At 35.2% G+C, this 13009-nt stretch overlaps 1 pseudogene; it reads left to right on the top strand.

The window, feature by feature from the left end:
- The first annotated feature begins 677 nt into the window (after positions 1–677).
- On the top strand, positions 678–4013 carry LOC120285532 (annotated as a pseudogene).
- The last annotated feature ends 8996 nt before the right edge of the window (positions 4014–13009 follow it).

Raw genomic sequence — 13009 nt, 5'->3', positions numbered from 1 at the left:
GATATTTGTAAACAACTCGTACAACTTTTTCTATTTATCCTACCGACTGCGCCATTTACGAATTCAGACCGAGTGTTTAATAAAAAAAGAACACAGGAGGTTATTTTATTTATTATTAAACGTTTTATTATTTCCAGTAAAGGAAGAACTAGAGCCTTTGGATTATCACTAGGTTGGATAATGGACTTCGAGGTTGAAGTGGGCTTAGCAGTGTTATCGCGATTGATAACGTACTCAGAACTGAACTGATGTATGGGGACATGATTGGGTTTATATAGGCGGATTGGGATAGCTTAAGAGCGAAGTTTAAGAGAATAAGGTTATCAACGTTTATTCTCCCGGAAAGAGAGGTGTCTATTCTCCCGTTAAGAGAGGAGCCCCGAAAAATAGGAGTAATTTGAGAATCCTGAGACGATTGTGTGGGCGGAAGTTTTTGTTATTTCAGTTGGCTCGCCAAGTGATCGAATGTTTAGGGGACGTGGACATTGGCTCGCCCCAGAGTCTAGACTTTGGACTTCGGACTTTTGCACTTTGCTGCGCGTAGATGAAAGCTAAGCATAATCGAAGGGCTCTCGATCTTTGAATACATTTCGTACTTAGAGATTAATGTGTGTGTGTGATTGTTTACAATAGTGTGTGTGGTTGTGATTGGGGAGTTGTGGGTGTAGATATGTTACTATATAGCTTAAGAGGAAGTGTTGAAATTACGTTATAATTTAAATAAGCTTTATATGTTTTGATCTGGCAACGCTCAATTATAGCTTAAGAAGTCGTTGTGAAATTCCTATTACTTAGTTTCAATTAAACCGTCAACTACACAACTACGTTCTTGTGTTTATTTGCTCGGTCGGTCTAGAAGCACATAACGGTTGTCCTGATCGTTCGGTAAACAACTAACAGTTGGTTATGGGCCTTCAGCAAGCTAAGTTTTCGGTTTGAATAATTCAAAGTAATTAAATGGACTAACACGCGTCCGGTTGAAACTCGAAATAAATAAAAACTAATTTGCGGAATTCGACAAAATGAGTGTGTCAATTCAAATAGAAAAATTAGGCGACGACAATTACGACGTATGGAGCATTTTATTGCGTAGTGTGCTTATAACAGCAGATCTATGGAAAGTCGTTTGTGGCCAATATGTAAAGCCAGAAGATGGCTCTGAAGATTCCGAAAGATGGAATATGCTCGATCAAAAGGCCCTGGCAAGTTTGTTTTTAAATTTAAAAGCAACGCAGTTAATGCATATAAAGGCATGCACAACAGCAGCAGACGTATAGAAAAAATTGTGTGATGTACATTTGCCAGGTGGCCCGATCAGAAAAGTGCAGTTATATCAAAAACTATCCAGGCTGAGAATGCTTGAAGGGGATAACGTTGTTCAATATGTCAATAAATTTGCTGAAACAGTCAACAAATTAGCTGAGATGGACATAACAATTAATGATGAATTAAAAAGCATCATGCTGTTATCAAGTTTACCAAATTCGTGGGAAAATTTCGTTGTAGCGATCGAAACACGCGACACGCTGCCGACGTTCGAAACGGTAAAAGTAAAGCTTCTGGAAGAAGGAGCGCGAGTTACCACTTTCAGTGTTCCCCTGCAGACTTCCCGTACTACGCCTATGCCATCAACCGGGACTCTGAGCAGCACCAACACACACAACTTACAGAAGTATGCGAGACAGGGACAGAGCGATCTACTTGCGGAACTATGTAGCAAAACACACACATATATATATAAGAGCTGCCTGTGAGCAGCACAATTATCACTATTAAAAAACATTCGCTTTGATCACTTCAACCAACGAAGACGTGTTTAATTAGAACAGTTTAAACATTCCATAACCAATACTACTATGAAACATAGTTACCCTAACCCACGACTGGTAACTCGCGCAAGCAAGAGTGGGACGATCGCGAAGGTTCTGTCCAAGCCGTGTATGTACATACAAAATTACATGGAACTGCAAAGCAAAAACCACGCGAAGAAAATAACCTTGAAAAACATAGTTTCAAGGGCAAATGCTACATTTGCGAGAAATTCGGTCACCGAGCACGAGAATGCCCGAACAAAGAGAGGCATAAAAAACTAGGGGAAAGCAAGGAGAAATCAAACTGCTTGATGCATATTAGTGCTACCACTCAAAGGAAAAACATATTGTGTGTTGATAGTGGTGCCACGTCGCATATGTGTTGTGACAAGGGATTGTTTACATCTTTCATTAATAAGGAAACATCGATTATGCTAGCAGCTGATAAGTTCGTGAAATCGAGCGGCATCGGGACTGTTATGCTTAAATCACAAAATGTAAACATTGAATTACGATATGTAATTTACGTTCCATCATTGCATATGAATTTTTTATCAGTGAGCAAGTCCGCGGAGTACGAAAACATAACTACTTTTGATAAGAAGGCGGCGGTGATAAAAAACAAACAAGGTGAAGTGATGATGAGAGCAATGCAAGAAGACAATTTGTATTTATTTACAAGTAGCTCTAAAAACGGTGCGGTTCATTTGTTGAATGATTCTTCTCGCATGGCAACATGGCACAATCGGTTTGGTCATTTAAATTTTCAATGTTTAAAAGAAATCAAGGAAAAAGAGCTAGTAATTGGCATGGACGTTAAAAATATGTCGGTGAATATTAATTGCGACACATGCAATATGGCAAAAATACACGTATTGCCATTCCCACAGAATAGCGAGAGAGCTACGCAAAGTGTACTGGAACTAGGTCACAGTGACGTGTGCGGCCCAGTGAATGTTAGTTCTTTAGGCGGCAACAAGTATTTCGTCACGTTCATATACGACTATTCAAAGTAAATATTCATATATTTTATGCATGCGAAGAACGAAGTGTTTGATAAATTCAAATTGTTCAAATCATATGTCGAGTGCCAAACGGGCAAGAAAATAAAAGCTTTGCGAAGTGACAACGGGACAGAATATGTAAACCGGCAGTTTACAGAGTATTTGAACACCTGCGGCATAAAAAGGCAATTAACGGTTCCGTACACACCACAACAAAACGGCGTCGCGGAACGCGCTAATCGAACGATCGTCGAGATGGCCAAAAGTATGCTGATTCATGCGAAATTAGAGAAGTTTTTGTGGGCCGAGGCCGTGTCCACAGCTTCATATTTGCGTAACAGGTGCCCTTCCAAAGCACTCATGGGCGCTACACCCTTCGGAATATGGCAAAATAGGAAGCCATCCGTTAAACATTTGCGAGTGTTCGGATCTCGCGCGTTTGCACTGGATAAGACAAGAAAAAGCAAGTTCCAGGCAAAAGGAAAAGAGTATATATTTGTAGGATACTCTTCAACAGCTAAAGCTTACCGTTTATCCGATCGGGAAAAACGTATCATTGTTGCACGTCGTGATGTCAAATTTGTAGAGGGTGAGTTTGATAACACTGAATCTGAAAAATGCACTAAAACAAAATAATGACTTCGCTACAAACATCATTCACCTGGAGTCAAACATCCAAGTACCAGAGCAGCAGCGGCAGGCTATGCCCATGGTGGTCGAGCAGAGCAGTAATTCTTACGACAGCTATAACTCCGGTGAAGAGGAGGAGGAGTTTGTAAGCGCAAGCGATGAAAACCAAATTCACTTTGTGAGAAGGAGATCGTACCAGACGTACAAGAGCAAGAAAGCAACGCACCTCGACGTGGACCCGGCAGACCAAAAATTATTCGCAGTGGTAAGTCCGGTAGACCCAGAAAACAATACAACAGCCTCAATTACATTGAAAACATTGAGACGCCACAGTGCGTTGGAGACGCATTACGGGGCGAGCATGCCCAAGACTGGAAGACGTCAATGCAGAAAGAATATGATGCTCTCATTTCAAATAACACATGGACATTGTGTGATTTACCCCCAGGACAGAAGGCCATAGGATCCAAGTGGGTCTTTCGCGTCAAAAAGGATAAAGAGGGAAATATACAAAAGTTTAAATCAAGACTTGTTGCTTAAGGTTGTGGGCAAAAGATGGGCGTCAACTATTTGGAAACGTTTTCTCCAGTAATCCGCTACGAAACCATCAGAATGCTATTCGCTATAGCAGCATAAAAACAGCTATGCATGCACCAGGTTGACATATCAAACGCATATTTAAACGGCAGACTTCAAGAAGAAGTGTATATGAGGCAACCACAAAACTTCATTGATGAGAAGCATCCAAACAAAGTATTAAAGCTTCAAAAGGCGATCTACGGACTTAAACAGTCTGGGCGTGTCTGGAATGACACATTGGACGAAGTTTTAAAGAGCATTGGTTTCAAGCGCAGCAAAAATGAGGCGTGCCTGTACGCAAAGCAGCAGCAGCAACAACACAGCTACATTGCAGTATATGTCGACGATCTAATCATCATCAGCTACGACGAGAACGAAATCAGCGCGATTAAGAGGAAGATCGCAAATTAATTCGACATACATGATGGCGGCCAACTAAATTATTTCCTTGGATTGGAAATCCAACGAGAAAGTACAAGAGGGTCGATTTCGCTATGCCAGAAGAAGTTCATCATAAACCTATTGGATGAATATGTCATGCAAAATTGTCGTCCCGCAGCTACGCCGCTAGACCCTTGTTATAAGATGGGTTGTAGAAATGAGAATTGTGTCAAGGTAAATATAACACAATTTCAATCATTAATCGGTTCCCTTATGTATTTAGCAGTCTTGAGCCGACCAGACATTTTGCATACAGTGAGCAAACTGTCGCAAAGAAATACTGATCCACACAGTGAAGACGAGACTGCAGCGAAACATGTTTTGAGATACCTTTCAGCCACGGTTGATCTCAAAATCACATACAGCAAGTCCGGCGAACAGGTAATGGGCTTCGCCGACGCAGACTGGGCAAACGACCTGTCAGATTGCAAATCATACAGTGGGTATGCATTCTTTCTTGGAGGCACTGCGTTTTCATGAACTTCAGCTAAGCAGAGCGTCGTCGCCATGAGCAGCACAGAAGCAGAGTACGTTGCTTTATCCACGGCTGCAAAAGAAGCGGTGTATCTTCGCCGTTTGCTTTTAGAGATTGGATGGTCATTAGATGGACCAATAACCATTTGTGGCGACAACATAAGTTCTCATCATATTGCGAAGAATCCAGTACACCATAAACGCACTAAGCACATAGATATTAAGTATCATTTTGTTCGTGAAAAAGTAGAATGTAATGAAATAATTCTTGAATATGTACCCACTGATAAAAATGTTGCAGATGTACTAACGAAAGGCTTGTGTAAGCAAAAGCAACAGAATTTTGCTAAGTTGCTTGGATTAAATTAATTTTCGTTTTACATCACATATATATAGCTTAAGAGGAAGTGTTGAAATTACGTTATAATTTAAATAAGCTTTATATGTTTTGATCTGGCAACGCTCAATTATAGCTTAAGAAGTCGTTGTGAAATTCCTATTACTTAGTTTCAATTAAACCGTCAACTACACAACTACGTTCTTGTGTTTATTTGCTCGGTCGGTCTAGAAGCACATAACGGTTGTCCTGATCGTACGGTAAACAACTAACAGTTATGAATCCGAACAAAAAGTTTCAATTAAACGACATTTCTTGTATTTGAATAACTCCAACCACTTTAGAACGATTTCGTTTTAACCGATGGTTTTATCATCTTAGGCTTTTCACCGAAGTTACTGAACAAATTGACTGAATATATAAGTTGTAAATACACGATTTTTACATTGGTCAAATGTCAATATGTGGTTATGAATCCAAACAAGGAGTTTGAATATAACGACATTTCTTGTATTTGATTAACCCCAACCACTGTAAAACGATTTTGTTTTCACCGATGGTTTTATCATCTTAGGCCTTTCACAGAAGTTACTGTACAAATTGGCTGAATATATACATAAGTTGTAAATACAAGATTTTTACATTGGTCACATGTCAATATGTGGTTATGAATCCGAACAAGGAGTTTGAATATAACGACATTTCTTGTATTTGAATAACTCCAACCACTTTAAAACGATTATGTTTTAACAGATGGTTTTATCGTCTTAGGCTTTTCACCGAAGTTACTGTACAAATTGGCTGAATATATAAGTTGTAAATACACGATTTTTACATTGGTCAAATGTCAATATGTGGTTATGAATCCGAAACAAGAGGTTTCCATTAAACGACATTTCTTGTATTTGAATAACTCCAACCACTTTAGAACGATTTTGTTTTAACCGATGGTTTTATCATCTTAGGCTTTTCACCGAAGTTACTGTTTAAATTGACTGAATATATAAGTTGTAACTACACGATTTTTACATTGGTCAAATGTCAATATGTGGTTATAAATCCGAACAAGGAGTTTTAATTTAACGACATTTCTTGTATTTGAATAACTCCAACCACTTTAGAACGATTTTGTTTTAACCGATGGTTTTATCATCTTAGGCTTTTCACCGAAGTTACTGTTTAAATTGACTGAATATATAAGTTGTAACTACACGATTTTTACATTGGTCAAATGTCAATATGTGGTTATAAATCCGAACAAGGAGTTTTAATTTAACGACATTTCTTGTATTTGAATAACTCCAACCACTTTAAAACGATTATGTTTTAACCGATGGTTTTATCTTCTTAGGCTTTCACCGAAGTTACTGTACAAATTGGCTGAATATATAAGTTGTAAATACACGATTTTTACATTGATCAAATGTCAATATGTGGTTATGAATCCGAAACAAGAGGTTTCAATTAAACGACATTTCTTGTATTTGAATAACTCGAACCACTTTAGAACGATTTTGTTTAAACCGATAGTTTTATCATCTTAGGCATTTCACTGAAGTTACTGTACAAATTGACTGAATATATAAGTTGTAAATACACGATTTTTACATTGGTCAAATTTCAATATGTGTTTATAAATCCGAACAAGGAGTTTCAATCTAACGACATTTCTTGTATTTGAATAACTCGAACCACTTTAAAACGATTATTTTTTAACCGATGGTTTTATCATCTTAGGTTTTTCACCGAAGTTACTGTACAAATTGACTGAATATATAAGTTGTAAATACACGATTTTTACATTGGTCAAATGTCAATATGTGGTTATGAACAAGAGGTTTCAATTAAACGACATTTCTTGTATTTGAATAACTCCAACCACTTTAGAACGATTTCGTTTTAACCGATGGTTTTATCATCTTAGGCTTTTCATCGATGTTACTGTACAAATTGGCTGAATATATAAGTTGTAAATACACGATTTTTACATTGGTCAAATTTCAATATGTGTTTATAAATCCGAACAAGGAGTTTCAATTTAACGACATTTCTTGTATTTGATTACCCCACCCACTGTAAAACGATTTTGTTTTAACCGATAGTTTTATCATCTTAGGCTTTTCAACGAAATTTCTGTACAAATTGGATGAATATATAAATTGTAAGTACACGATTTTTACATGGGTCAAATGTCAATATGTGGTTATGAACAAGAGGTTTCAATTAAACGACATTTCTTGTATTTGAATAACTCCAACCACTTTAGAACGATTTCGTTTTAACCGATGGTTTTATCATCTTAGGCTTTTCATCGATGTTACTGTACAAATTGGCTGAATATATAAGTTGTAAATACACGATTTTTACATTGGTCAAATGTCAATATGTGGTTATGAATCCGAAAAGGAGTTTCAATTTAACGACATATCTTGTATTTGAATAACTCCAACCACTGTAAAACGATTTTGTTTTAACCGATAGTTTTATCATCTTCGGCTTTTCACCGAAGTTACTGTACAAATTGGCTGAATATATAAGTTGTAAATACACGATTTTTACATTGGTCAAATGTCAATATGTGGTTATGAATCCGAACAAGGAGTTTGAATATAACGACATTTCTTGTATTTGATTAACCCCAACCACTGTAAAACGATTTTGTTTTAACCGATGGTTTTATCATCTTAGGCTTTTCACAGAAGTTACTGTACAAATTGGCTGAATATATACATAAGTTGTAAATACAAGATTTTTACATTGGTCACATGTCAATATGTGGTTATGAATCCGAACAAGGAGTTTCAATTTAACGGCATATTGTGTATTTGAATAACTACAACCACTGTAAAACGATTTTGTTTTAACCGATAGTTTTATCATCTTAGGCTTTTCACCGAAGTTACTGTACAAATTGGCTGAATATATAAGTTGTAAATACACGATTTTTACATTGGTCAAATGTCAATATGTGGTTATGAATCCGAACAAGGAGTTTCAATTTAACGACATTTCTTGTATTTGATTACCCCACCCACTGTAAAACGATTTTGTTTTAACCGATAGTTTTATCATCTTAGGCTTTTCAACGAAATTTCTGTACAAATTGGATGAATATATAAATTGTAAGTACACGATTTTTATATGGGTCAAATGTCAATATGTGGATATGAACAAGAGGTTTCAATTAAACGACATTTCTTGTATTTGAATAACTCCAACCACTTAAGAACGATTTCGTTTTAACCGATGGTTTTATCATCTTAGGCTTTTCACCGAAGTTACTGTACAAATTGGCTGAATATATAAGTTGTAAATACACGATTTTTACATTGGTCAAATGTCAATATGTGGTTATGAATCCGAACAAGGAGTTTGAATATAACGACATTTCTTGTATTTGATTAACCCCAACCACTGTAAAACGATTTTGTTTTAACCGATGGTTTTATCATCTTAGACTTTTCACAGAAGTTACTGTACAAATTGGCTGAATATATACATAAGTTGTAAATACAAGATTTTTACATTGGTCACATGTCAATATGTGGTTATGAATCCGAACAAGGAGTTTCAATTTAACGGCATATTGTGTATTTGAATAACTACAACCACTGTAAAACGATTTTGTTTTAACCGATAGTTTTATCATCTTAGGCTTTTCACCGAAGTTACTGTACAAATTGGCTGAATATATAAGTTGTAAATACACGATTTTTACATTGGTCAAATGTCAATATGTGGTTATGAATCCGAAAAGGAGTTTCAATTTAACGACATATCTTGTATTTGAATAACTCCAACCACTGTAAAACGATTTTGTTTTAACCGATAGTTTTATCATCTTCGGCTTTTCACCGAAGTTACTGTACAAATTGGCTGAATATATAAGTTGTAAATACACGATTTTTACATTGGTCAAATGTCAATATGTGGTTATGAATCCGAACAAGGAGTTTTAATTTAACGACATTTCTTGTATTTGATTACCCCACCCACTGTAAAACGATTTTGTTTTAACCGATGGTTTTATCATCTTAGGCTTTTCACCGAAGTTACTGTACAAATTGGCTGAATATATAAGTTGTAAATACACGATTTTTACATTGGTCAAATGTCAATATGTGGTTATGAATCCGAACAAGGAGTTTTAATTTAACGACATTTCTTGTATTTGAATAACTCCAACCACTTTAAAACGATTATGTTTTAACCGATGGTTTTATCATCTTAGGCTTTTCACCGAAGTTACTGTACAAATTGGCTGAATATATAAGTTGTAAATACACGATTTTTACATTGGTCAAATGTCAATATGTGGTTATGAATCCGAAAAGGAGTTTCAATTTAACGACATATCTTGTATTTGAATAACTCCAACCACTGTAAAACGATTTTGTTTTAACCGATAGATTTATCATCTTAGGCTTTTCACCGAAGTTACTGTACAAATTGGCTGAATATATAAGTTGTAAATACACGATTCTTACATTGGTCAAATGTCAATATGTGGTTATGAATCCGAACAAGGAGTTTCAATTTAACGACATATCTTGTATTTGAATAACTCCAACGATTTTGTTTTAACCGATGGTTTTATCATCTTAGGCTTTTCACAGAAGTTACTGTACAAATTGGCTGAATATATACATAAGTTGTAAATACAAGATTTTTACATTGGTCACATGTCAATATGTGGTTATGAATCCGAACAAGGAGTTTGAATATAACGACATTTCTTGTATTGGAATAACTCCAACCACTTTAAAACAATTATGTTTTAACCGATGGCTTTATCATCTTAGGCTTTTCACCGAAGTTACTGTACAAATTGGCTGAATATATAAGTTGTAAATACACGATTTTTAGATTGGTCATATGTCAATATGTGGTTATGAATCCGAACAAGAGGTTTCAATTAAACGACATTTCTCGTATTTGAATAACTCCAACCACTTTAGAACGATTTCGTTTTAACCGATGGTTTTATCATCTTAGGCTTTTCACCGAAGTTACTGTACTAATTGGCTGAATATATACATAAGTTGTAAATACAAGATTTATACATTGGTCACATGTCAATATGTGGTTATGAATCCGAACAAGGAGTTTGAATATAACGACATTTCTTGTATTGGAATAACTCCAACCACTTTAAAACAATTATGTTTTAACCGATGGCTTTATCATCTTAGGCTTTTCACCGAAGTTACTGTACAAATTGGTTGAATATATAAGTTGTAAATACACGATTTTTACATTGGTCAAATGTCAATATGTGGTTATGAATCCGAACAAGAGGTTTCAATTTAACGACATTTCTTGTATTTGAATAACTCCAACCACTTTAGTACGATTTCGTTTTAACCGATGGTTTTATCATCTTAGGCTTTTCACAGAAGTTACTGTACAAATTGGATGAATATATACATAAGTTGTAAATACAAGATTTTTACATTGGTCACATGTCAATATGTGGTTATGAATCCGAACAAGGAGTTTGAATATAACGACATTTCTTGTATTGGAATAACTCCAACCACTTTAAAACAATTATGTTTTAACCGATGGCTTTATCATCTTAGGCTTTTCACCGAAGTTACTGTACAAATTGGCTGAATATATAAGTTGTAAATACACGATTTTTACATTGGTCAAATGTCAATATGTGGTTATGAATCCGAACAAGAGGTTTCAATTAAACGACATTTCTTGTATTTGAATAACTCCAACCACTTTAGAACGATTTCGTTTTAACCGATGGTTTTATCATCTTAGGCTTTTCACCGAAGTTACTGTACAAATTGGCTGAATATATAAGTTGTAAATACACGATTTTTACATTGGTCAAATGTCAATATGTGGTTATGAATCCGAACAAGGAGTTTTAATTTAACGACATTTCTTGTATTTGATTACCCCACCCATTGTAAAACGATTTTGTTTTAACCGATGGTTTTATCATCTTAGGCTTTTCACCGAATTTACTGTACAAATTGGCTGAATATATAAGTTGTAAATACACGATTTTTACATTGGTCAAATGTCAATATGTGGTTATGAATCAAGGAGAACAAGGAGTTTCAATTTAACGACATTTCTTGTATTTGATTAACCCCAACCACTGTAAAACGATTTTGTTTTAACCGATGGTTTTATCATCTTAGGCTTTTCACAGAAGTTACTGTACAAATTGGCTGAATATATACATAAGTTGTAAATACAAGATTTTTACATTGGTCACATGTCAATATGTGGTTATGAATCCGAACAAGGAGTTTGAATATAACGACATTTCTTGTATTTGAATAACTCCAACCACTGTAAAACGATTTTGTTTTAACCGATAGTTTTAGCATCTTCGGCTTTTCACCGAAGTTACCGTACAAATTGGCTAAATATATAAGTTGTAAATACACGATTTTTACATTGGTCAAATGTCAATATGTGGTTATGAATCCGAACAAGGAGTTTGAATATAACGACATTTCTTGTATTGGAATAACTCCAACCACTTTAAAACAATTATGTTTTACACGATTTTTACATTGGTCAAATGTCAATATGTGGTTATGAATCCGAACAAGGAGTTTCAATTTAACGACATTTCTTGTATTTGAATAACTCCAACCACTGTAAAACGATTTTGTTTTAACCGATAGTTTTAGCATCTTCGGCTTTTCACCGAAGTTACCGTACAAATTGGCTAAATATATAAGTTGTAAATACACGATTTTTACATTGGTCAAATGTCAATATGTGGTTATGAATCCGAACAAGGAGTTTGAATATAACGACATTTCTTGTATTTGATTAACCCCAACCACTGTAAAACGATTTTGTTTTAACCGATGGTTTTATCATCTTAGGCTTTTCACAGAAGTTACTGTACAAATTGGCTGAATATATACATAAGTTGTAAATACAAGATTTTTACATTGGTCACATGTCAATATGTGGTTATGAATCCGAACAAGGAGTTTTAATTTAACGACATTTCTTGTATTTGATTACCCCACCCACTGTAAAACGATTTTGTTTTAACCGATGGTTTTATCATCTTAGGCTTTTCACCGAAGTTACAGTACAAATTGGCTGAATATAAAAGTTGTAAATACACGATTTTTACGTTGGTCAAATGTCAATATGTGGTTATGACTCCGAACAAGGAGTTTTAATTTAACGACATTTCTTGTATTTGATTACCCCACCCACTGTAAAACGATTTTGTTTTAACCGATGGTTTTATCATCTTAGGCTTTTCACCGAAGTTACTGTACAAATTGGCTGAATATATAAGTTGTAAATACACGATTTTTACAATGGTCAAATGTCAATATGTGGTTATGAATCCGAACAAGGAGTTTTAATTTAACGACATTTCTTGTATTTGATTACCCCACCCACTGTAAAACGATTTTGTTTTAACCGATGGTTTTATCATCTTAGGCTTTTCACCGAAGTTACTGTACAAATTGGCTGAATATATAAGTTGTAAATACACGATTTTTACATTGGTCATATGTCAATATGTGGTTATGAATCCGAACAAGGAGTTTCAATTAAACGACATTTCTTGTATTTGAATAACTCCAACCACTTTAAAACGATTATGTTTTAACCGATGGTTTTATCATCTCAGGCTTTTCACCGAAGTTACTGTACAAATTGGTTGAATATATAAGTTGTAAATACACGATTTTTACATTGGTCAAATGTCAATATGTGGTTATGAA

Source organism: Drosophila simulans, unplaced genomic scaffold, assembly GCF_016746395.2.
Source record: "Drosophila simulans strain w501 unplaced genomic scaffold, Prin_Dsim_3.1 Segkk45_quiver_pilon, whole genome shotgun sequence".
In the NCBI taxonomy this organism is placed as follows: Eukaryota; Metazoa; Arthropoda; class Insecta; order Diptera; family Drosophilidae; genus Drosophila; species Drosophila simulans.
Note: the sequence above shows the minus strand (reverse complement) of the source record. Positions and strands in the feature narration are given on the sequence as shown.